At 39.2% G+C, this 24057-nt stretch overlaps 1 protein-coding gene across 2 annotated transcripts in view; it reads right to left on the reverse strand.

The window, feature by feature from the left end:
• Window positions 1-24057, reverse strand: part of LOC117403078 (MAM domain-containing glycosylphosphatidylinositol anchor protein 1) — a 193418-nt gene that overhangs the window by 153849 nt on the left and 15512 nt on the right. The window lies entirely within an intron of this gene.

A 24057-nucleotide genomic window follows, 5' to 3' on the forward strand; every position in this document is an offset into this window, starting at 1 on the left:
AAACAGACAAACAGACAGGTAAACACAGACAGGCACACAAACTGACAGACACACAGACAAACAGAAAAGGCACACAAACAGACACACAGACAAACAGAAAGGCACACAAACAGACACACAGACAGGCACACAAACTGACAGACAGACAGGAAAAAAAGTCTGGTTAGCTTTTTTGACCATAGTTACTATCAGCAGTGAGCATTCCAGACATGTGTCTCTCTGTGTTATGTATCAGTATAAATTAATGAAGAAGGAGATGGGAAAGAAGATGAAGTCAAAGAAGATGACTCGCCAGCAGGCAGTGTATTGGTGAAAGATCGATGTAGTATGAATGCTAACTGGGGCCAGCTGAACCAGATCAATACATTTAACAACAGCCCAATCAATACCCACGGATTTTAGAGCATAACATATGTATTTATGGAGTGAAATATTCAGACAGTATTAAAGACTATTGAGTATGGAAGTTTAATCACACAGCAGATTGACCGAGAGAGGCAGGGGGGAGGATACCTGAGCAGCGCTGTGACACCTGTCAGGACATCTGAGCGTTTAGGGGGTATTCGTTTCCATTGAATTTCCTAAACGTTTACACTTCAGGATCAAATGCATTTAAATGTTTACACTTTAACATAGTGGAGATGTTTGTAACCAATCAGGAAAGCCATTGTAAGAAGCCCTCCATCATGTTTTATAAATGACTGCAACATATATGTGTATATAAAACTGTAAGTGAACAGCATTTCATTGAACTCTATATGGAATAAATCGGCCTGCACTGAACAATTTCTACTATGTAAACACTAAGGCCAACCTCTAATGTTTTTGGTAATGTTTAAACATTTAGGCAACCTTTTAAACTCACACTCCTAATAGTGATATAAAATTCATAAATAAGAAACTGTTTTGCAAGCTGTCTAACTTATTCAATATTTCATATTCGCAAATGTTAAGATAGTTCACTATCCACGGTGAGGATTACCACTGCTGGATTTAGTAGCTACCGTGAATTTGTAAACAACAGAGATGAGTTAACTGTCTAATAATGAGCAGCGATATAACAAAGTCATGCATGAGCAATCCTTGATACACAGCTAAACAGCCTGACTGGCAGGCTAATGTACAGCACATCACAGCCTTGTTGCACAGAAACCTGTTAACCAGGGTTTCATGAGAGAAAGTGTAAAGAAGTGTTTCCTGCCCTCTGTCCTGGGTCTATCTCCACCTACTTTCCAGCTCTGTCCTCTGGGCCTGATCGCTAAACTATTGGTAAGGATTAACCTCATGTCAGCTCCTTTTAAGATGTTAAAGACTTCAATCAAGGCTCCCCTATTTCTTCTTTGTTCTGGTATAAACAAATTCAATTCTTTCAGCCTATCTTCAAATCTTTAAACCCTGGGATTAGTCTAGTTGCTCTTTGTTGGACTCTCTCCGAGATTTGTCCATAGTATTCTTCTAAGTGCAGGCTCTCATACAGTCTGTGACAGGGAGGACCCTGTCGCTTGTTCTTGCGCGTATGTGTGCAGCTGGGATGAGTAACAGGAGATGCATTGCTAGGCAACGAATTGAGCCAGTAGGCTCGCCCGGCGCTGAGCTGATCGGGAGGTCTGGATTGGCTAGGGGGCGTGCACGGGGATAAATTGATAAATATAAACTATTAACATGTCTATTTTTGAAAGCATTCTTACTTTACAGCATTTTTTCACACCTGCCTAAAACTTTTGCACAGTACTGTATATATATATATAAAAATTGAAACTATATTTTTAAAGAAATATATTGAAAATGTATTTTCTTTCCGTATGGGAGCCTATTTTGCAATAGGATGGAGGTTGTACAATATGGGCTATCTAATTGTGTTTTGTTAGTTACATTTTTATAAAGGGGAGGCAGGGTAAGTGTAGTGGTGTGTTTAAAGGGGTTAAATGTCTTCACAAGGTCTACTTAGAAGTGATTACTTATAACATTTCTTCAGAATACCAGTCCTTCTCTTTCTTGTGTTTGTGGTCCGATTATAACAGTGTAGCAGCAGTGTGGAGTAGTGGTTAGGGCTCTGGACTGCTGACCGGAGGGTCGTGGGTTCAATCCCAGGTGGGGGACACTGCTGCTGTACCCTTGAGCAAGGTACTTTTCCTAGATTGCTCCAGTAAAAACCCAACTGTATAAATGGGTAATTGTATGTAAAAATAATGTGTAAAAAATAATGTAATTGTATGTAAAATGTGATATCTTGTAATAATTGTAAGTCGCCCTGGATAAGGGCGTCTGCCAAGAAATAAATAATAATAAGTGTCAAACTGCTCAGGGTGTGGTGGGTATCTTCCTGGATGTGGAACAAGTGGTTCATCCCAGTCGATAGGAAGATTATGGAGGACCGCACATGCAACAATGATGTTGCTGGCTCTTGCTGGACTGATTTGCAAACCAAAGGAGAGACGAGCAAAACGTTGCTTTAAAATTCCAAAGGTTCTTTCTATGTGGGTTCTTGCTTTTTTGTGACTCCTGTCTCTGCTGCTGTTGTAGGTTTGAGCGCAGGTTTTAGAAGATATCTCTGTAAAGGATAACCATGGTCACCCAAGAGGACTCCACAATACAAGCCTTCCTCAAAATTGGATTTCAAGAGGATTTTAATGAAAATGCGAGCATCGTGTGTACTGCCTGCCCATCTTGCTACCACGTTTCTTATTCTAAGGTCATCGTCACACACCATCTGACAATTCATAGAGGTATACCCATGCCTGTTAATGTAAGCAGGATCCTTATGTTGCCTGTGAAAGTGAATGTGTGTGCAGTGAACAGCTCCAACAACAGCTGGTATCCCTGCTTTGGTGTAGAAGGCTGTGCAGATGTCCCGCTGCATTTGTCTTCATTTGGCAGGGCAATATACGATTCGTGTAGCGTTGCAATGAGTTTAGTGACCTTATGAACTGTACGGCAAACGGTGCTCTCCTGTACATTGATTAAATCATCCCCCACAGCGATAAAAAGATCCAGTGGCAATAAAAGGCAGGGTTAACAAAACCTGCAGTGTGGGGTTAATGGGCTGCCCTCCTCTTCCCCTGGAACGCAGCCCTGCTCCCAGTATCTCAATTAATCTTCTGGCACCATTTTTGGAAAAGCGATACCTTATTCTAAATTCCTGTTCATTGTATCTAGTGAACGGGTCATGCAAATAGCGATAATGCCTGGGTATTATTAGGGCAGATTGTACTCGCCGTGCATACAAAACTCTCTGGTAATGGCTTAACATCTTTACAGATCTCGAGATCGGGCGCATTGAGGCTACGTTGTAAAGGGGAACAGATTGTTCAAAACAATTCATTGAATAATTACACAATAATTGTAATTGTATGGTAAATGTCTTAAAATAGAGTACTTTTAAAACAGACCCCCATACAATTATGGTACTATAAATCGTTAGTCTATAGAAAAGGTTAGACTAAATTAGTCCCGTACTTAGTATCCTCTAGAGGGCAGCAGCAGTTATTTTGGGTTCGTTGCAATTGAGATCATTTTTAGCCAAGTTCGTTGCAAATGGTCGGCTTTGTTTTGTTATTTATTTCTTAGCAGACGCCCTTATCCAGGGTGACTTACAATTGTTACAAGATACCACATTATTTTTACATACAATTACATTCTTTTTTACACATTATCTTTACATACAATTACCCATTTATACAGTTGGGTTTTTACTGGAGCAATATAGGTAAAGTACCTTGCTCAGGGGTACAGCAGCAGTGTCCTCCACCTGGGATTGAACCCACGATCCTCCGGTCAAGAGTCCAGAGCCCTAACCACTACTCCACACTGCTGCAGCATCTTATATTAGCTGTATTGTTATACGAGTACAAACGTGTTTTGAGTTGGAGGCCAAAGATTCCTAAACTGCAATTACACAAGTTGTTTAATATGGGTTTAGAGTTGTGATGGGAATTTGCATTCTTCAGCTCGACATTCGTACCCAAAAGCAGTTCAATTCGGAGTTTAAAGATGCCCCATAGCATTAACGGTATGTAGTAATGTGTTAAGTTTTGTAAAACAGCAAAAAAATTTTTTTTAAAAAGCTGTTAATAAAATGTAAATGAATAAAAAAAATAATTACAGTAAATAGATATTGATTTTGGCAGCCTGTAGCTGCAATTTGTTGACACGCAAGGCCCCGGGGAGCATGAGGCCCCAACACAGACACCATGGATCTGACAAGCGGCATTGAAAGAGATCACAGGAAGGGTCGAGGCAGGCTGACAATGGGATTAAATGGTAAAGCAATAGAGAGAGAATAAAACGCTCAGGATGAATGAGATTGCCTCTGGTTTTACAGACAGGTGTCAGCGAGCAGCATGGAGAGAGAGGCCTGTGGGGTTCAGGATGTGAGGAGAGATAAAGAGAGAGAGAGAGAGAGAGACGTTTTAAGAAGCAGCTCTGTACACAGCCCCATCAAAAACACATAAACACATGAGACATTCCCAGAAACACAGCCCCTAACAAACACACAGAGACACAGTCCCTCACGAACACACACACACACACAAACTCAATGACACACGTTATAGACAAATACCAAAGCACACCAAAAGGTACGCACACCCAGAGACACATAGACACACTACCACAGACAAAAGTGCATACACACACACACACAATGAAACCGAGACACACTCACACGCAGCTTCTAACATCCACAGCTCCTTGCACACACACATTCATACTGTATACATAGGTCTTGAAAAAGTGTGTTAATATATTTAAAGACCTTTGCTGCAGTACTCATGTCTGTCACAGGCTGCTTCCAAGCTGTTTAAACATGTTTTTTTTTCTCTAGAAAGACTGTTTAGATAAAGGTGTTTGGAGAGCAATGCTTTCTGTCCTGTCTGTGTGTCTACATTAAGTTTACCCTACTACTGGTAAATATTTCTAAACCTCATGCAAACAGTGAATAGCAGTCAATGAGTAACACGAGAGAGTCATCATGTTTAACTTGAATCTTCAAAGCACTGAATTGTGAGAGTGTTGTCAGTCCTGGCACCTCAATAAGCACCTTGGTAATACTGGCTTACTCTTTATTCTTCACAACAGATGTCCAAGTCCACACATCTTAACGCCTCAATTTAAACTTTATGCTGCTGTACAAAGTTTCAGATGTATCACTGCCTTTTTATGAGCTGCGTTTGTGATGGCCTGGCATCTCAGCCCATTATACTGAAAGGAGAGGCAAGGGCTAGACACAAACCGATAACATTACAAACACCTTAACATTCAGCTAAATAGCAGTCTCTGCAGTCTAGAGGTACAGTGGCTCTCAAAAGTATTCACCCCCCTTGGACTTTTCCACATTTGATTGTGTTACAACATGGAATCAAAATTGATTTAAATTAGGGGTTTTTGCCACTGATCAACACAAAATAAAAAATAAAATCTACAGATTAATTAAATTAATTACAAAACAGAAAATAACTGATTGCATAAGTATTCACCCCCTTGAGTCAATATTTGGTAGAGGCACCTTTGGCAGCAATTACAGCCATGAGTCTATTTAGATAAGTCTCTACCAGCTTTGCACATCTGGACACTGCAATTTTTGCCCATTCTTCTTAGCAAAATTGCTCAAGCCCTGTCAAGTTGGATGGGGACCTTTGGTGAACAACAATTTTCAACTCTTTCCACATATTCTCAATTGGATTGAGGTCCGTGCCACTCCAGGACATTGACCTTTTTGTTTTTAAGCCACTCCAGTGTGGCTTTGGCTGTATGTCTGGGGTCATTGTCCTGCTGGAAGATGAATCTTCTCCCAAGTCCCTTGCAGACTTCAGCAAGTTTTCCTCCAGGATTTCTCTGTACTTTGCTGCATCCATTTTGCCCTCTATCTTCACGAGCTTTCCAGGCCCTGACGCAGAGAAGCATCCCCATAGCATGATGCTGCCACCACCATGCTTCACGGTAGGGATGGTGTTCTCAGGATGATGTGGCTTGTGCCAAACATTGCGCTTAGCGTTGAGGCCAAAAAGCTTTATTTTGGTCTGATCAGACCATAGAATCTTCTTCCACTTGGTTTCAGAGTCTCCCATGTGCCTTCTGGCAAACTCTAGTCGAGATTTGATGTGAGTTTTTTTCAACAATGGCTTTCTTTTTGCCACTCTCCCATAAAGGCCAGTTTTGTGAAGCACCCGGGCTATTGTTGCCATATGCACAGTGTCTCCCACCTCAGCCGTGGAAGACCTTTAGAGTTGCCATAGGCCTCTTGGTGGCCTCCCTGACTAGTGCCCTTCTCGCCCGGATACTCAGTTTTTGAGGACGGCCTGTTCTAGACAGATTCACAGTTGTGCCATATTCTCTCCATTTCTTAATAATGGACTTTACTGTGCTCCAGGGGATATTCAATGCCTTGGAAATGTTCTTATATCCTACCCCTGATTGGTGCTTTTGAAGAACCTTATTCCGGATTTACTTTGAATGTTCCTTCGTCTTCATGATGTAGTTTTTGTTAGGAAATGTACTAACCAACTGTGGGACCTCCCAGAGACAGGTGTATTTAACCTGAAATCATGTGAAACACCTTAATTGCACACAGGTGGACTCCATTCAACTAATTATGTGACTTCTAAAGACAATTGGTTGCACCAGAGCTTATTTAGGTGTGTCATAGCAAAGGGGGTGAATACTTATGCAATCAATTATTTTCTGTTTTATATTTGTAATTTATTTAGAACAATTTGTAGATTTTATTTTTCACTTTGACATTATGGACTTTTTTTGTGTTGATCAGTGGCAAAAACTCCTAATTAAATCCATTTTGATTCCATGTTGTAACACAATAAAATGTGGAAAAGTCCAAGGGGGGTGAATACTTTTGAGGGCCACTGTAAGTCAGCCAAATGCTGATAAAAGAATGGCTGAACTAGGAATAGTCAACAAGAAAAGGACTTGACCCTAACCCTAACCCTAACCCTAACTCTAACCCTAATCCTAAACGTAAAGTTAAACCTAACCCTCCACCCTAACCAGCATCTCTAACTCTAACCCTCTTTCATCAATCACCCAAGTTCAGAACGCTCCGTTGACAGTTTCAACAGTGTTAAGAAGCGCTCAGTGAATAGCACTCTAACTGAGAATATATCAAATTTGACCTGGTATGAAAAAGGGAAAGATCTTGAGGTCATTGTCCCAGCTTTATTACTGCTTGATATAGTTATATACTGTAACGACCTTGGTTCCCGCAGGCAGGCGCATCACACAGGGCGAGGCAATCCACACACAGGCTGAGGGCAGGCGCGAACCCGGGATCTCTCGCACTGAAGTATAGTGCCGATACCGCTGTACAAAAGAGCCGGCTCCTTTGTAAGGAGCGTATATCGGGCTTATGTCTTTGTGTGTGATTACGTCACCTACCAGCCCTACTGCTGCCTTCCCCGTGCACGCTACAATACATTAATGTAATATAAATGACCCCTTTCTTCTTCGCCCCCCTAATTTGCGAGTTTCTACACTGCAGCAGATGTCTGACATATGTATGTATTAATAAGCGGATGATCTTTGGTCACACTGCAGAAATACAACATGCCTGACAGTTAGGACAAGCCACAGATTTTATCTCAAGACCTCTTGGATTCCAGTTATTCTATTTTCAACTGCTCTAAACAGCCTCACAGAAATTACATTGCGTTATTATACTGAAAACACAACTCAGTGGAATTTAATTTCTTAGCTAATAACTGCAGTTTATCACTTGATCTAGCACAGTCAATGATTCCCCACCTGAGCCAGTGGGATGAACCTCTGTGTTTAATTGCTGTGTATCTGAAGAGCCAGTCCTCATATGGAGTAAGCTGGAGCAGGAGACCGGCAGGATCAATCCTGTGAGTGCGTTCTTTTTATTGCTCCCAGCTGATTTGGCCTGCACTAAAACTCCTAATACTCCTTCTGCTAACACAGCTATGGGTTTGGGGGTGAGTGAAATCTAACACTGTGAAAATGAAGTTATAGGTCACGCTGACAAGCCGACAACAAAAATGGCTTCAATACATAAGGCCAAATCAATGGTTTCCTTTTCAACAGGCTAACAGACAACAGGCCTTTATTTTTCACTATTGGTGCCTAACATGATCTGAAAATACAATGAAAAATATATATAAGTATACTACTGAACCCTTTTAAAAATGTGCTTCAGTAAAGTAGCATGATCATTTTGCAGTTTTCCTGTGCTATCCCTATTTATACTATGTATTTACCATAGTTTACCATGGTTTGCCATGTGCTTTACAATGCTTACCTATGTTTTACCATGCTTTCACTATGCTTTATTTTACTTTACTATGCTTTTACTATGGTAAACTTTCATATGGGAACGTGGAGCAGTCCAACCTTTTTGATTGAAAAAAGAGCCCTACGAAACAAAACAAAAAATAACAAAACAGGTTACATGTTTAAACACACACAACATTTGCACTGTGACTTCCCTTATAAAACTTAATCACTGTATTTTTTACCATGCTTTTTCCATGGTTATGCTATACATTAACTAGGTTTATTAATATTGTAGTGATCCGTGCAATTATGTTTTGTACTGTGTTCCTCCTGTGTTTGTGTACTGTAATTCCCGCTGTATTGTGTTCCCTTTCCACTCTATTTCCTGCCGTTTGCTTGTATAACCCTGTCTCTGTGTCTATGTGTAAATGTAACCTTCAAGTGTGGTGCTGTCTGTGTCTCCCCTGTAATTGGCTGTTGTTTGTCTGTGCCCATTGGTCATGGTGTGCGGCTGAGGACCAATGGGATGTGTTTAAAGCTCCGGCACCCGATTAACAAAAAATGGGCAGAGCTATGTTATAAAAGGGCGCTAGAGATTAGCATCCCGAAATAAAATATCTGCTTTGGAATACCTCACTATTCTTTACAATGATTACCTATGCTTGTAATATGCTTTATTACACTTACCTATGGTTTTACTAGGGGAAACATATGTTATAAACAAACTTTTATAAGGTTTGTTTCTACCGAAAACAGAATATCTAGTTTTTAACTCGATGAGCCATAGACGACTCAGCAGCCATCTGTTGGCCCTCAAGTAATAAATCCTACAGTAGACATAAGAGCATAAGAACATAAGAAAATGTACGAACGACTGGAGGCCTTTCAGCACATCTATGCTAATCCAGTTCCTAGTAGCTGAGTGATCTCAAAACTTTGTCGAGTTGGGTCTTCTTTGTTTTGACAAATGGAAAACATGATCAGGTAGGAAACCAGCCTTTAAGAACCTAATGCAAATTAGGAATGTGAATAATGATGGGAGGGGTGGGGGTGCATAAGGAATCAAACTGTGAATACAATTACTTTCCATTTAAAGTGTTATTGTTTACCTTCCAATACACAGCACCGTCTGGTGACCGAATACATGTATATCTTTCAGAGAATTTCAATGTTTTCTGTCACTTTCGATTTGTCTGCACACCGCTAAATACAAAATTGTTAGAACTATCAGCTTCTTTAACTGTTGCTGAACATCAAACTTTATTTAAAAAAAAAAAAGTATTCTTTCAATATCTTAAAGCTAAAGCAGACCTCTACTTGTAGTTGTTTTCCATGGGACAGCTTTTCAAGCTCCAAGCAGGAAGACATGCAGTTCCAGCATTTGCCCTCTTATTATGGAGGATCATTGCTGGTTTTTGGTCTCCCTTTTATGCCTGGAAGTTTGACTGAGTGTGCCTTTCCATGTATGTGTATAGTTATAGTTTAAACAGCCATTCCCTATGATTCCCGCATAAAAGATGAATTCTCAAACTGAGGCCAACAAGATGCTCGGATCTATTGTGAGAAGTCTTGAATTTAAATTAAGAGAAGTAATGTTAAAACTTTACAATGCATTAGTAAGACCTCACCTAGAATATTGTGTTCAGTTCTGGTCACCTCGTTACAAAAAGGATATTGCTGCTCTAGAAAGAGTGCAAAGAAGAGCAACCAGAATTATCCTGGGTTTAAAAGGCATGTCATATGCAGACAGGCTAAAAGAATTGAATCTATTCCGTCTTGAACAAAGAAGACTACGCGCCGATCTGATTCAAACATTCAAAATCCTAAAAGGTATAGACAATGTCGACCCAGGGGACTTTTTTGACCTGAAAAAAGAAACAAGGACCAGGGCAGAGAATTGTGAGGGTCTGGAACCAACTCCCCAGTAATGTTGTTGAAGCTGACACCCTGGGATCCTTCAAGAAGCTGCTTGATGAGATTCTGGGATCAATAAGCTACTAACAACCAAACGAGCAAGATGGGCTGAATGGCCTCCTCTCATTTGTAAACTTTCTTATATTCTTATGTTCTTATGTTCTTATGATTGCAATGCTAGACAGGGCTTGTGTGACCTTTTGAAACGCTAAATAATAAATCAGCCAGTCTGTCATCTGTTCCCATCATTATTGATCAACGTTGGAAACCGCTTTGATAAAGATTGATCAGGTAATGGCCCAGGATCTCTCCTTACTGCCTGCCAGGGGGTGCCCTTGACTAAGAAGAGTTAAGGGCATCCCAGCCTGGGTCATGGAACCCATTTACGTAGAGATGCAGCAACAAAGGAAGCAGTGGGGTGGAATATGACATTTTGGAAATCCTGTTCAAGTGAATCAAAACAAAAAGATGACTATGTTACACGTTTCCCTAGCTACCCTGTATTTTCAGTGAAATAACATAGTCATTACAAATACACTTGTGTAGGTACAATGCAACAACTTGGTTAATTACAAAATAAAAATGCTGGTGGTTACGAGCGTGTTGTGAACAACAATCCACAAGCAGAGAACAAAGCAGAGTACAATTGTTGAAGTTTTAAGTAGACCTTTATGGTGGGTTTTATAGACCCTGATTAGCGCTAATCTTGGACAACCTAATGTTATTTGAAGCAAGGAAATCCAAGAGTAGAACCAACACATCGTTTTAATTTACTTTGAAAAGTGTCAAATGGAGTGTAATTTCCAATTGTTTTCTGTTTAAACTATTTGTTGAGGCTGTGAGTTTTGCAAGTTTTCAACAATATTGACCTTGATACATAATACATGCTGGAACGAGAGGTGCGACCACACTGAGAGGTCCCCAGGCTCACAGTGAGCTTAAACACGCTAGTGTTGGATCGTACAAATACAAAATGTGACACACAGTAAGAGAGCTCAGTACAGAAGTGTGAAACAGTTACATCTGCTAATACACAGTGGAGTGTATGGATATGCAAATCATGCTACTTCCAACAGGCTGCCAAACAACTCGTTAACATTGAACATACAGTATCTCAGTGACAGAGGGAGCCTCTCCTGTCTGTATTCTGATGCCTTTACCTATTGTACAAGAGAAGGAATACTCAAGCAAGGCTGGGTATGGCAAGGCTGAGAGTGCTTCAAAACTTTTCTTATTTTGAATGTACAGTAATTACATGTGACTAACACATCATGAACTGAATTTAAATACAATAAATGGCAGCTCATTGTGCATGCAGCTCATAATAAAACCTAAAGTGTAAACCTTATTTGCAATATTGCTGGAAAAGTGGGCCAATGAATCTAATTTTACCTCCGTTTGTCAAGAATGAATACAAATTTAAATATCAATGTTATATTGTCATCTCCCTAGCTATGACAATACAGCCAGCCCTTGTATAATAGGTATTCAAGTGTCTTTGTAAGAAGTGCATATTAATAAGCAATAGAATTCACGGGTCAAAGAGCAATTCTGAGCAATTACTGTGAGAAAAAAAGCGTGGCATATGAATGCATTTTGGTAATAAAGTGAAACAGGTTGCAGGGAGGCGAGCTATCTGTGGTGATTTATATTAGTTGCACAATAATAAACTTAATAATAATAAACTTAATTTATATAGTGCCTTTCATGCTAAAAGCAGCTCAAAGCTTTTTACAAAGAAAATACAAAGAAAATAAACACTTAGAGTAGAATTTAAAAAATAATTAAGAATTAGTACAACAAAGGGAAAAAAAAAACAACATAATACAAACTTAAAGAAAACATTCATTTTAACCATTTGAGGCAATAGAAACAAAACACATTAAAAGTACATTCAATTTAAAAAGGCTATATTATATAAAAAAAAAAAGTAATTGAGGGTGCATCTCTGACAGAAAATGGCAGTGAGTTCCACAGTCGGAGCATTATAATAAAAAGCAGCCTCTCCTTTCATTTTGCACTTTATTTATTATTATTATTATTATTATTATTATTATTATTGATTAAAAGGAGGGTTTGAAATAGATCTACAATTGCTCAGAATTGAACTATCTAAATTATATTTTTTTAGGTTTCAACAGGGCAGTTTTAAAAGCATCTGGAAATATCCGTGTTGACAAAGAACTATTAATTATAGTTAGAGCATCATTGCACAAGTCACTATATACGTCCTTCAGAAATCTAGTTGGTAGTGGATACAAAGAGCAAGTAGCAGATTTTATCTGCATTACTATCAGATTTAGCTCTTCTTTGTTGATCAAAGAAAACAAGTCCATCATTGATTCAACCAATCTAACTGGCATGTTTGAATCCGAGTCATGTCGTGAAATTTGATCCCTAATAGTTTATTTTTGTTTGAAAATAGTTCATAAATTCTTCACACTTTTACAAAGGAAGATGAGGGATTAAATACTAACCCTAGAGTTATTCTTGTTTACCACAATAAGATTAGAAAAATAAGTGCATCTTGTTGACGTTAAGGTTTCGTTGTACTTCATAAAAGTCGTTTCAAAATATCATAATGGATTTGTAATTCTGTAGCTCTAAATTTATGTTCTGCCTTGCAACAGTCTCTTTTTATTTGACAGATAGCACTGTTAATCCAAAGGGCAATACTTTTTGAAAAAGCCATTCTGGTTCTAACTGGAGTCACAGTCTCAAGAGTAGTTGCTAAATGGCAGTTGTATCCATCAACTAGCTCATCAACAGATGAACAGTTATCAGAAATAAGTAGTGATAAACCTACTATTTCCAATAACTTAACATTTGAGGAATTAACAATGCGTTTCTTAACAGTACGTACCACACTCTTTCTCGGTAAGGGAAAAATAGCCTCAAATAAAATGCAAAAATGATCTCAAACAGTAAGATCTATGATGGAAGAAATATGAACATCTAGCCCTCGAGAGATGACCAAATCTAAAGTATGACCACGGTTATGAGTAGGCCCTGTAACATGCTGAATAAAATCAAGCCTTAATTCCATGGCCGTTGTATCAGATTCAATTATCAATACGCAGATTGAAATCCCCAAGCAGTAAAATCCTGTCATAATTATCATAATTAGCAGATAATATAGACATTATGTTAGCAATTTATAACTGAGTAGTAATCCGACTGGGAAAAAGCACTATAAAGGCTACTGCCCCCCCCCCCCCCGAGCAGCCAGTAAAGGTTTATCTTATTTTATTTATTTTATACGTCATCATCATCACAGCTCTCTTTTATTTACAATTATTTTATTTAATTGTAAGTCGCCCTGGATAAAGGCATCTGCTAAGAAATAATAATAATAATAATTATAATAATAATAATAATAATAATAATAATAATAATAATAATAATACTGTAAATTACAAGCACAAGGTTGCTGTAGTTTTTTTGGTTTCTGAAATCATTGAGAAGCTGAATGAACTGTTTTTCACTGCAGTCAAGATCTGTTTTAATAAACCTGTGACGTCAGAGGGCAATGGGGTTTTGACTATTGACTCCTGAGTGACATCTGAGGGAAGAAATAAGTTTACTATTACACCAACTCCAGCTCCTCTTATTTAACAAGCACGTGGGACCAAGTCCCTGTTACCTCTTAATATATGCACCATGTAGGGTTATTGATGGAGCACGTTTTTATACAATTATGAAACCTCAAGGGCTGTATTAGTCACCTCACCACAGAGAGTGGTGAGTATATTGTTTGGGATACCTAGCCACGTTGTTGATGCTTAATCATTAGGATCTTTTTTAGATCAATCAGCTACTAGGAACTGGATGGAGCACTGAAGGGCTGAATGGCCTTCTCCCATTCAGGAACTTTCTTATAGTCTTATGCCCCCAGCAGTATAAGCCCTATTGAGACATACGGTTAGTATAACTGCCGACTGTCACAGATATGTTTGTAGAAAATACCACTAGGCAGACAGACAGATAGGAATGTGTTGAACTCTTTTGTATTGTCAGGAAGTTTATTTGTTTGTTTGTTTGTTTGTTTTTTTCCCGAAGCTGTTTCTAATTTTCTGAAGTTTGAGCAATAACCTGTGAGATTCGTGGCACAATGAAAATTCACAAAAGCCCCCTTGTGAGTTCCAAGGGATGGTGATTTGTGTCTCCTCTGCTCTTTCTCTTCTATGAAACCAATTTTGTTCAGAAACTGCAGCTATTGCCATGGCGACTGACACAAACCCCTACAGCGTCTGAAAAGCCATAAAGTAGAATTGAGCTATGGTGTCCCACTGGGGCCGCAAACTTGAAAGACAGATGAAGTCATTAATAGATAGAAGCAAAGACATATTTACTTTTTTATCTAAGGAAAGTTAGCTTCATGGTGCATATGCAATGACTTGAAATTGACTGCATTTCTTAAAATTGTATACAGAGTTTAATGCTTTAGGCTCGCCAAATCTCTGAAAGACAACAACTTCATTAAAAATTTAAAACAAAGTTTGGATCTCATCCATAGGGCTAACTAAACACTAACACATTCCCTATTTAAAACACAGCTGGGATCTCTCAAACTCACATAAACTGTAGCAGCTCCCTATTAAGACATAAGAAAATTTAACAACGAGAGGAAGTCATAGCTGATTGATCTCAAAACTCTCAGGGCTGCTCGAACTGAACTCAGAAAATGTTTCTCAGCCCTACAGCTAACGCAGCTCAAATGGCAGCAATGCACCAGCTCTAATATACATCTTGCATGTGTCAGCCTTGGGACAAAACTGAAGTCGAAATACAGCCAAGATTTTCCTGACATTTGTCAGAAGTGTTTTCTGCAAGAGTCAAAGTGAATAAAGCGTGATAAAGCATGCAATAACATTAGAGAGAAATGGGAGGCTAAAAGCCTGTTGAGTCAAAGCATCAGAGCCCACATCAGACATTAGCTGGGTCCAAAATGTTTTCTTTTAAAAGTAAACGCCAGCATGTATTGTTGAGCTGCAACTTGGAAGGTACTCTAATGCAAATGTGTTTAAGTAGCTCAGGGCTTAGATAAATTGTTTGGCTGCAGTGTGGAAGGCAGTGTGTTTCAGTAGCTCAGTGGTCAGAGAAAGTGCTGGACTGTAATGTGGATGGCAGTGGATTTGAGTAGCGCAGTGGTTAGATAAAGTGCTGGGCTGCAGTGTGGAAGGCAGTGGGTTTGAGTAGCTTAGTGGTTAGAGAAAGCATTGGGCTGCAGTGTGGAAGGCAGTAGGTTTGAGTTAAGTAAATAATTAGAATCATTAAAATGGCTAAAGAAAAAACTCAAAGTAATATATTTCTTTAAAAAAAGACAAGAAACATGTTCAAGCATACAAACAGTGCTGTGTAATAAACTGAACATTTAGCAAAATGTGTTTTGTTTATTTAGCTGCCACAGAGGGATTGTATAAATGAGGAGGAGAATGTGGAGATCTGACTGATTGAATCTACAAACACATCCTCAGCACACGTAGACAGCCATTGTTCTGAAAATAGGACAGTTTCAATGTTGCAGATTCGTAGCACAGAGATGAGAGTTGAAAGAACAGCCTGATAGAAAATAAGACAACCTGTTCTGAAAAGTGTGAAGCTTGTGGAGACAACGGCTTCACAGACACTTAAACAACACAGCACCTTACACTTTAAGCTTGTTACACATCCTTCACTTTCTTGTGGCTGACAGTTCTGTACTGAAACTCTTGATGACAAGCAAAACACAAAATGCAATCCTGAGATACTGGGGTGGGAGCAGTGATGTAGTCAAGACCAAACGTACTGAGACCAAGACCAAGACAAAACGTACCGAGACCAAGACCAAGACCAAATGTACAAAGACCAAGACCAAGACCAAATGTACCGAGACCGAGACCAAACGTACCGAGACCAAGACTAAGACCGAGACAGAGACCAAGACCACGACCAAACGTACCGAGACCGAGACCAAACGTACCGAGACCAAGACCGAGACCAAACGTACCAAGACCAAGACGAAATGTACAGAGACCAAGACCAAACGTACCGAGACCAAGACCAAACGTACCGAGACCAAGACCGAGACCAAACGTACCAAGACCGAGACCAAGACCAAACATATCGAGACCAAGACCAAACGTACCGAGACCGAGACCAAACGTACCAAGACCGAGACCAAACGTACCAAGACCGAGACCGAGACCGAGACCAAGACCAAACGTACCAAGACCGAGACCAAACGTACCAAGACCGAGACCAAGACCAAGACCAAACGTACTGAGACCAAGACCAAACATACCGAGACCAAGACCAAGACCAAATGTACCGAGACTGAGACCAAGACCAAACGTACCGAGACTGAGACCAAGACCAAGACCAAACGTACCGAGACTGAGCTGGGTCCTTATATACCAGGTGGCTAGGAGTTAACTCGACAATTGAGAATCAATTAACTCCTAACCACCTGCTACATTCTTTCCGTGTTCAATTAGGATGGGGAGTTAACCCCATCCTTGCCAGTTCAAATAACAATAGTCCTACTAATGGACACAAATACATACTTATATTTATACGGGGCAGCAGTGTGGAGTAGTGGTTAGGGCTCTGGACTCTTGACCGGAGGGTCGTGGGTTCAATCCCCGGTAGGGACACTGCTGCTGTACCCTTGAGCAAGGTACTTTACCTAGATTGCTCCAGTAAAAACCCAACTGTATAAATGGGTAATTGTATGTAAAAATAATGTGATATCTTGTAACCATTGTTAGTCGCCCTGGATAAGGGCGTCTGCTAAGAAATTAATAATAATAATTATATTTATACATAATAATACATAGATAAGCAAAAGGGGCGGGCACCCCGTCACATAGTGTTATTTTGTTAATTCTGAATGGTTATTAGTTGTGTTATTGATTGTTGCTCCCTTGTCTTTCTTTCTTGTAGTGTTTGGTAGCATATAGTTCTGATATACATGTGTGCTGTTTGATCCTCACCTTAGATCAGGAAAGAGACAGGTGCAAATAGCCAGGGCAGTGCTGTGAACTAGACACCAGCTCTGTCAAACATTCCTATACAATTAATTACGTGAGAAGAACTTCTGAATAATTAAAGACCTGCCTTTAACTAACTTTAATTATTAAACATCAGTGTGTACATAATTGAATCAATAAATACAGAGTTTAGATAATGAAACAAAAAGACCAGACGGAAACTTGAGAAAAGCTGAACGCCATCAGGTTATTTATGGTGAAGCTAGGGGATGTATTTATCAGAATGGGTGAATTCATAGCCGAGCTGAAACGGTACAGAACTCTGAACAATATGTTTAGCACTTGGGGTGTACTGTAGGGAAGGTGTCTAGGCGTCATGGGGAACGTATTTATCAAAGGTGGGATGTATTGACTGTTGATGACAGGGGAGATTGTGTATAATCATACTGTGTTTCAATTTCAACACTTAAAAATAAATCTATCACATGGAAAATAAGACAAGCCACACTGACTGGATCACAAAGTCTATATATTTTGTGTAGTACATTTGTGCATTCTCCTAACAACAAAAACAGCAAAGCAACAGATGATTTAAATTCACAATTGGTTCATTTATGATTAAACACTTCAATACAAAAGTGAAAATAATCTAAATCATGAAAGGCTTCCTCTCATGGTCACTTGTTGTAATCTGTATGCTTTTGTCTCAGAAGACCAATATTAAACTTGATGCTTAGATTCATATCAGACCATACTCCAAGAAGTACGAACCTGACCAGACCCTGCTGCTCAGCTCCTCAAGATTCTTATCCAAGTATCAGGACTTGACCTTTTGCTTTCTCAGATATAACCAGGTCATGCAAATCCATGAAGTACCGACTCATCCAGAACCTGCACATACATTATGTTTCTTAGATCTGAGCAGATTGTGATCCACCTATGAAGTTCTGACCAGGTATGGCTTAGCTGCGTAGCTCCTAAAATCTGACCAGGTCTCAGAGTGGTAGTGAAATTGATGTATGGCTTTTGGTACACAATCATGTGTCATTGTGTGTACAGCTGCAGGCTGGCTGCTAGGAGAACTATTCATTGATAAACATGATTACCGGTACCACTAACTATATACAGCACACTAGAGAAAAGCGTTCATAGTCAGGTCATCACTGTGATTACTTATGATGTAAATTGATGTTAATTGAAGTGCAGGTATCACATTCTAGCAGCACACAAGCGAGTTGGCGTCTCTAACCTGTTTGGAGACAGGTGGGGGTGGATTTATTACCAAGACGGAGAAAGAGAGAAATCCCCTCCACTTGCTCCCGGATATAAATGGATGTAAAGATGGTGAGTGTCACTGGGAGTTGATCTATCCGCTTGTTATCGGATAGATCAACTCTACTAGAAAGTTGAAAGTGTTTATAAATAAATAAAAAATATATAAATAATAGCAAATGCATTTTGACACAGCAAAGGCAACTGTCTGAGAGAGAGAGAGAGAGAGAGAGCAGTGATACATCTGCTGGAAAGCGGCATGTGTAATAAATATTTATAACTGGAAATGCAATAACAGAAGAGTTTATCTGGCTTGTTTTATAATGACAGTGAGAGATGAGGCTGTGAAAGAAAAGATAGATGTGAGAGGAACGGGGGAGGAAGAGCATGGAGAAAGAGTGCAAAGAGAAAGAGGAAAGAATTGAAGCCAAAGAAAAGATAAAGAGAGAGAAGCCAGCTATATACGACTAAACCAGCCTTATAAAAGGCCGAACCCACCTTTCCCAGGATTCAAATATACGCAGGATTAGTGAAATACACCATACACTACAGCAATATTTAATAACTTTTAAACAAATTAGCTTTTTGCTACATTATGTCAATGCCCTGCTGTGCTGGCAAAAAGCTCAAATACACAAAAGAATCAGAAAACACAATACAAATTAGTGTAATACAGCACAGTAATGAAAAACAAACCAAATAAAGAAAGTTCTGTGGTGAATAAAAACTGTTCTATATCTTTGCATCATAAATTATTACAGCAAGCTAAATCAAATTTCTGTAAACCTGTTACAAGCATACAAACATAGGTATTTTTATTCACCAGAAATTCAACCTGGTAAATTGTTATTTGTTTAAATTCACCTCAAACAAGACTTGAAAATGATATTTGTTTAAATTACATGGGGGCAATAAATGCGACAACAAAAAAAATCAGTGAGTACATGGTATAGCACAGTTTGGTAAACCTGACCATGGTAAATAAATAGCATAAGCAAGGGGAAGCAGCAAAATAACTGAGTAAGTTTACCATGTCAAATATTTAAAAGGGGTCTACAGGTCAACCTCATTCTAACAGGACATGGCACAACCGCTAAGGAGCTGCCCTATTTATTTATTAGTTCTTTAAGATAATTTTTAATATTACTGTTTAGGACCAATACATTCAGGACCGGTAATTATTTCAAAGTTAGGATAACAACTTAATAATTAATTTAAAACAGTGGTACTCAACTCTGGCTATGGAGATCCATTCCAGTCCTGGTCTTTATTCCAAGCAGGTCATAAATTACTTAATTGCCTCTTAACAGCTTCAATTAACTACATTAGTGTATTGATATGTCGTAAAGATAAAGGTGTCATAAAGAGGACTGTTTTACGTTAGGTGTGAAGAGAACAATAAACTAATTGACTTACTCCAAAGTCGTGAATCATTACAAGGTACCAGAAGTGAATAAAATAATTAAAAAGAATAAAACAGGACAATTGACCGGATAAAACCGCCGTCAGAGTTATGCCTTAGTGGTTATGTCAGTGAGAAGTTTACAACACTTTCAAACTCACGGAGGAAGAAAAGACAACTACAATACAATGCAAGCCCCGAAGCAACGAAACCTATGAGAGGAATGTGTTTTTCAGTCATATGCAAAAAGAGCCGGAATCAATTGAGCAATTTGTCACAGACTTGAAGTTAAAGAGCCAGTCATGTAATTTCAGGGATATAACTGACTCAGAGATCAGAGACCAGCTAGAGATGGGAGTACAAGAAAAGAAAAAGAGAGAGAATGTTTATTCCGTACAGATTTGCAAGGCCGCTGGCACGGCAGTTTCAGTTTAAAAGCCTGGACAGTAAAGAAGATGCAGACGTGCACGCAGTGAGCAAGGAGGTTAGGAAGCATACAGGAATGAAAAATGAAACTGCAAAGAATGACAGAATAAAACACAAACCAGAGAAAAAGAGAAAAATGCACCAGTTGTGGATTTTATGTGTACATTAATAGTAAATGCCCAGCTCAAAAATCTGTAATAGCTGTGCCCGTTCAAATCACTTTGCAAAAATGTGCAGATCAAAGTGCAACGTGTAAAGTGCATACTGTGAATAAAGGATCTGAACTCGGAGATAGCAGCGATGAACAGGAACATGAGTTCTTTGTGTGTACTATTGACAAAATTGAGGACAGCAAGGAGGACTGGGTTACTGTTGAAAATTAATAACTGCCTAAAATCGCTTTGAAGCTTTGAAAAAACATGTTGCTCTGCACACATACAACGTAAGAGAAATTCCAACAGTGGGAACCTGCCTTGCTGAAGTTGAGTGGAAGGGGCATAAAGTAAGCATTTATTTCATTGTTATTCTGTTGGACAAAATTCTAGGTCTTGCACCCTGTGAAAAGCTGGGATTAATTAAGAGAATTTACAGCATCAACAAGGCACAGGAATAAAAATGTGCTGTTAACCCCTGCAGTACTGTCATTGTTAAGCAATACATGGATGTTTATACAGGCGTGGGGTGCTTGCCTGGAAAACACAAAATACAACTGAGAGAAAATGCGATTCCAGTTGTACATGCATGTGACAGGCTAGCTGCAGGGATGACTTCAGGCCAGAGAGAAATACACAGACACAGGCAGTAATGGTGAATCTGAGACGCTGCAGCGCTCAGCGTTTTATTAACACACAGAACATAAAAAGGTTGAACAAAACAGAAAAACAGGACATGGCGCTTGAGGCCAAATAAAACAGATAAACAAAACGGACTAACACTTAAACGGTGGACGGACAGACAAACAAACAAACACGGCGAGTACAACAAACTTATATTTACTTTTTCCTTAATTTTACTTTTCTTTACTCCTCTCCACACCCGTTCTCCACTCACCGAACACACAACCCCGAGTGAATGAAACGTGCATCTATGTATACTGTTGTGCTGGGATTCAATTACTAAATTAATTATTCACTTGAATCCCAGCACGTGAATTAATTATTTGCAACCTCGTGCTCACATATTAAATACTTTAAATGCACGTGAAGTGATGTGCAATCCTCGTGCTTAAATACAATTACACATTTTTAAACGCACGTGAAACACAGACCTGTTTATATCCTGTGTACCAATGCCTATACACCAACATTAACACAGCATACGCAACATACAACACAGAAATGCACACAGGGGCTGGGCACATTGCCACAATGCACTAGAAAGGTACCTGTTGCACTCAGAGAGAACTTGAAAAAGGAGCTAGAACAGACGACTGATATGGGGGTGATTGTCAAAGTTGATGAGTCCACAGACTGGGTGAATTCACTGGTGATTGTGGAAAAGAAAGATGGTGATGACATCATAATTTGGGGTGCAACACAGGGTGAACATGATGCTCGCATAAAGAAAGTATTACTTACCTGGGTGACAAGTTAACAGCAGACAGTGTCCAGCCAGACCCAGAGAAAGGTGCTGCTGTTGTGGAGATGCCTGTTCCAGCATGTAAACAAAGACTTGCAGCAGTGCCTGGGGATGATTAACTATCTCAGTAAATTTTTTCCCAACTACTACGAAAAGACCACAGCATTACAGAAACTCCTGGAAGAGAGAGTTGAGTGGCAATGGACTGATGAGCATAAATCTGAATGGGAGTCACTGAAAAATCCTTTGACTCAAGATCTTGTGTTAAAATACTATGACCCCTCAAAACAATCAAAGGTCTCGACTGATGCGTCTAAAGACAGCTTTGGGGCTGTGCCGCTGCAAAAGCATGATGAAGCGTGGTTAGCAGTCGCTTATGCAAGCAGATTATGCCCAAATTGAAAAAGAGACACTGGGCCTTGTGGTCGGATGTAAATAATTTCATGAGTATATATTTGGTGTCCCAGTGATTGCAGAGACGGATCACAAACCACTCATTGCCATTGCAAAGAAGCCTTTAAATGATGCATCGCCCAGAATTCAGAGGTTAATGCTTAGACTACAAAAATATAGCCTCCAGAATGAATATACACTGGGGAAGTCTCGTGTTCGGTGTGTCGAAAATACCAGTACAACCAGCCTAAAGAACAGCTCCTTCCATATGAACATCCAAGCAATCCCTGGGAGAAAGTGGGAGCAGACCTTTTTCCTCAGACCAAGGCAAGGGTTAAATTTACTTCACGGAACAAGATGTGTTATGACAAAAATTTGCGAAACCTAAAGCCTTTTCAGAAAAGTGACAGTGTCAGAGTACAAGGGGAAAACCGTTGGGAAGAAAGAGCAAAGGTACTGGCACAGGTAGCCCCACATTCTTTCCTGGTGGAGACCGAAAGAGAAAAAACTCTGAGACGCAATCGTCGCCACCTTCTAAAAACAAGAGAAACATTTTCAGCAGCACCTGAGATGGATAGTGAACACAAAGAGCCAATACAGCAAGTAAATGAGCAGGATAACAGCAACAGAAACAAGGATTCTGCTTAGTCTCTGGATCAACCTGTAGTGGATTCTCCAATTTCATCTATGGCGCCATCTACTGCTCAGAAAAAGCTTGCTGGTGTCAGTGATGAGCCCTTGCGTTGTTCCTCACGCAGAGCAATTCAACCACCCTTGTGTTTGATTGAGGAAATTTAAAATAAAAATAACATTTTTAAAAGAGGAAAAAAAGGGACATTTTATGTTCCCTTTCGTCATGGGTGTAGGCGGATCGCTGCCCATATATTTAGAAGAAGAGACTTTATTTTCCTCTAGAGATGTTGTTACTGTTATTCATATATAAAAAAGAGGAAAGATGTAGTGATGTGACGTAATGATAAAGGTGTCATAAAGAGAAGGACTGTTTTACGCTAGGTGGGAAGAGGACAATAAACTAATTGACTTACTCCAGACTTGAGTCGTGAATCATTACAATTAGAACGTGCTTGGAGTAAAAACCTGGATTGGATTTGATCTCGAGGGCCAGAGTTGAGTACCACTGATTTAAAATATTAAAAATTAATAAAACATCAGTATTAAAATGTATAAAATAATACATGAAAAATACTTACTGTTAAACTCTCCTGTTAGCATTAAGCTTGCTTTGCAGCAGTGTAGTAGTGTTTGCTTTCTAATTGTTTGTATAAAGTTATTGAAGGGTGTTGTATTCAATAAGATTTATTCATAAACCAGGTGAGTTGAGAAGTTGTGCAACATGTGAGCTGAAATAATAAAACTATAAGATTGGAGTCTGTCTACCTCCAGCTGAATTATTGATATAAGAGTTATTTCTTCACCACATCTGAACCCTAACATTACATTTGTTATTTATTGAAACTGAAGAAGAAATAAAAAGTAGGATGTATCACTGCAGAGCTGGATTTTTTATTCTTGATTCTGAGTTGAATTGGTGCTGCGTTTCCTTCCCAGCGTTTCTCTTTTGAAGTTGATATTTCTGTTCACACCCGATATGTACTGCATTGTTGTTTTATTATTATCATTAACTTCATATTATCTAAATATTGTTTTGCTTCTGAATTTGCAGTACAGCACAAATCGCAATGAATAATGTTTTATCCTGTGATGGCTTTCATCAGGGAACTATCACATTCCTTTGAAACAGCCTCTGGATTGATACCATGTTCACAGCATGGGCTACCTTCACCGGAATATTACAAACAAATAACATATTTTAAAAAACACGACAAAATGATACAAAAC

This window comes from Acipenser ruthenus, chromosome 5, assembly GCF_902713425.1.
Source record: "Acipenser ruthenus chromosome 5, fAciRut3.2 maternal haplotype, whole genome shotgun sequence".
Classification (NCBI taxonomy): domain Eukaryota; kingdom Metazoa; phylum Chordata; class Actinopteri; order Acipenseriformes; family Acipenseridae; genus Acipenser; species Acipenser ruthenus.